Source organism: Arachis stenosperma, chromosome 6, assembly GCF_014773155.1.
Source record: "Arachis stenosperma cultivar V10309 chromosome 6, arast.V10309.gnm1.PFL2, whole genome shotgun sequence".
Taxonomy (NCBI): Eukaryota; Viridiplantae; Streptophyta; class Magnoliopsida; order Fabales; family Fabaceae; genus Arachis; species Arachis stenosperma.
In genome coordinates, this window is record NC_080382.1 from 62,128,787 (window position 1) to 62,132,454 (window position 3,668).

The window sequence follows — 3,668 nt, forward strand, 5'->3', positions numbered from 1 at the left end:
ATAAAAATTAATACAAGAAAATAAAAGAAAAAGAAAAGAAAAAGAGCAAATAAATAAAAATGGGACAAAATGTCCCAAAGTAAATGATAGCAATGCATATGTACTGTACTCAAATTTAGAAAGCATGAATATGTGAAAAACACAGTTAATGGCAAGTTAGATGTTGCATTTTAATTACATGGATTGTCTTAAGTTAGGGCGGAAGTTTAGGTTAATTAATGATTCAGATTTTAGTCCACTTGGCCAAATACAATCCTACCTTGACCCTAACCCCATTACAACCCTTAAAAGACCTCTTGATATGTGTATCTGTGCATTAATTCTTTGTTGATTGGTAGAAGAAGAGCAAACCTTAGAAAGCAAGATTAGTAGAGAATTGAGAGATCGAACCTTAAATACCTGAGCGATTAGAGTGCATACACTTCCAGTGAGGGTTCGATGCTCGATTCCTTGTTCCCGACTTTCATGAGCTATTTTCATCTACAAGTCCACTTGTACTTTATTTTCTGATTTGAATTAGTGAAATTCAGTTCATATTTGTTCTTGAAGGATTTGTTTACTTTTAACCAAGTAGGTAGAAACATTTTGCATGTATTTGCATTCACATAGATAGGTTGCATTTCATACTTTCTACCATTCCTCTTCACTCTTTTAGTTCTCTTGAGCTTAGCATGAGGACATGCTAATGTTTAAGTGTAGGGAGATTCGATACACCACTATTTTGTGGTACATCTTGTGCTTAATTGAGTGGATTTTATCCACTAAACTCACACTTATTCATAGAAATCGCATGTTTTACATTTTCCTTCCTGATTTTGTGCTATAATTGAAAATATGTTTCTTTGGTCTTAATTTAGCTAGTTTTAAACCTCTCTTATTACTATTCAATGCCATGATCCATGTGTTAAGTGTTTCAGGCTTTATAGGGCAGGAATGGCTTAGAGGATAGAGAGGCAGCTTGCAAAAAATGGAAGGAACACAAGAAACTAAGGAGATAACCAGCGAGCAGCAACGCGCACGCATGACTCACGCGTGCACGCGACATGGAGAAAATTGCAGTGATGCGTGCACGTGCCCGACGCATACGCGTGGATTGGAGTTCTGCAATATGACGCGAGCGCGTACTTGATGCGAACGCATGACACGCCAAAACGACCAGCGATGCAAACCCGTGACTGACGCGTACGCGTGACATGCGCGATCTGCAAAATTAACATAAAACGTTGGGGGCGATTTCTGGGCTATTTTTGACCCAGTTTTTGGCCCAGAAAACACATATTAGAGGCTATAGAGTGGGGAAATGCATCCATTCATGGAGACAACATTCATTATACATAATTTTAGGTTTTAGATGTAGTTTTCTAGATGGGAAGGCTCTCTCCTCTCTCTTAGGTTTTAGGATTAGGATTTCTCTTAGTTTTAGGATTGTTTCTTCATTCCAGTTTCAATGTTCCTTTAATTTATGTTCTCTTCTACTTTTAATTATTCTATTACTTTAGTTGTTTATTTTTTCAATATGGTTTATGAACTCTATGTTGAATTTGATTTTCTTATTTAATACACATTGAGGTATTTCAGATTTATGATTGCTTTCTTCTATTTAGGATATAAATAATTTGGATTTTTCTCCTCTTGGCTTCGGTTGAGTAATTGGTGACACTTGAGTTATCAAACTCCTTTGTGATTGATAATTGGAATTTGCTAATTGGTTTGGATCCCTCTAAAGCTAGTCTTTCCTTAGGAGTTGACTAGGACTTGAGGAATCAAATTGATTATTCCACTTGACTTTTCTTTATTTAGTAAGGGTTAACTAAGTGGGAGTAGTGAACAATTCTCATCATCAATGATAAGGATAATTAGGACAGGATTTCCAATTCTCAAAACCTGCCAAGAGCTTTATTAGTTATTATTTTAATTCCTTGTTATTTTACATTACTTGTTCCTTATTTCAAAAACCCCAAAAAAAGATACAATTTCATAACCAATTCTAAGTACACCTCCCTACAATTCCTTGAGAGACGACCCGAGGTTTCAATACTTCGGTTATAAATTTTATTGGGTTTGCTTTAGTGACAACCAAAACTTTTGTACGAAAGGATTCTCTGTTGGTTTAGAAACTATACTTACAACGTGATTATTTTAATGAAATTCTTTACTAGCAAAAATCCGCTCGTCACACATCCGGTGAGGGGTTCGATCGCTCAGTTCTATGTTCTTACGTCTTATATTGTATCTGCTTGTAAGTTGTTTAACTGAATAGTTTTAGAAATTTCAATTCAACTCTTTGGTCTTGATCTTTGTGCATGAATTCTTTGCATTGGATTGGAATTTCATGGTTTGTTTCTACCAACTCTCATCATAGTATATATTGGCAAATAGCTTTAGGATAGTTGCATGCATTTAAGTAGTGTATAGAATAAGTCATTTTACCTTTCATCTATCTCCTTTGAATGTGTTTAGCATGAGGACATGCTAGTATTTAAGTGTGGGAAAATTGATGAATCCATATTTGATGATGATTTTTGGTTGGAATTGAATGGATTTCATTGTATAAACATGCACTTATTTCCTTGAATAGCATGCTTTTGAACTTTCCTCCCAAATTGTGCTTGATTATGAAAATATGCTCTTTTATGCCTAAATTAATCTATTTTATTCTATTTGCCTTCCATCCGATGCCTTGATGTTGTTTGTGAGTGATTTCAGGTGTGTAAAGTAGGAATGGCTTGGAGAAAATGGAAGAAAAGCATGCAAAGTGGAGGAAACATGAAGAATCAAAGGAGATGAGCTCAGAGACATGTGCGTACGCACAGGCCTACATGTGTACGCACAGCCACCCAATCAAAGCGCGTAGATCGTATCGAGCGCATCGCGCGGTCATTCAGAGTATCGCCTAGTATGCGTGCACACAGCTGCTTGTGCGTACGCACAGGAAGAGATTTTCGTAAAGTGTGCGGACGCACAAGTCTGTGCGTACGCACAGGTGTCTGCACATGCCTTCATTAAAATGGCACGTGACTCGCGATTTTGAAGCTTTGGAGGCCCATTTTTGAAGCCATTTAGCTCATATTGAAGGGGAAATGAAGACCATAACATAGCATATCATTAGGATAGTTTTAGGAGTAGTAGTAGGAAGCTTTTAGTTAGTTTTTTCTCTAAGTTTTTCATCATCTCTATTAGGGTTTATATTAGGTTTTTACATTCAAGTGCCATTTTCATTTTTGATCTTGGATTTTGCTAGCTTCTATTGTAAGTATATCTTTGTTATTACTCTTTATAGTCACATTATTCTTACTCTTTCTTATAATTCAAGTTATTGTTCAATTTTACTTCTCTTTTGCAATTTCAATTTCTTGTTGATGAATTTGATGTTTGATGTTTGTTTCATGCTTTCTTGTGTTATTCTTGTTGATTGAGATCATTTGTTACTTTTAGTTTCAAGCATTTTCTCATTTTTTCCATGTTTAATGTTTTTGCCCACCAAGTGTTTGACAAAATGTCAACCATGGTTTTAGGCTAAATTTTTGGTTCTTGGCTTGGAGAAAGTGAGCAATTGAGTTCCTAGAGTTGGAATGTCCAACATTTAGTGTCAATTCTTAGATTGTTAATTGTTCTTGTTCCCACTAGCGTTAATTTGTTGCTAAGGCAATTAGCAAACAATTTAGTAT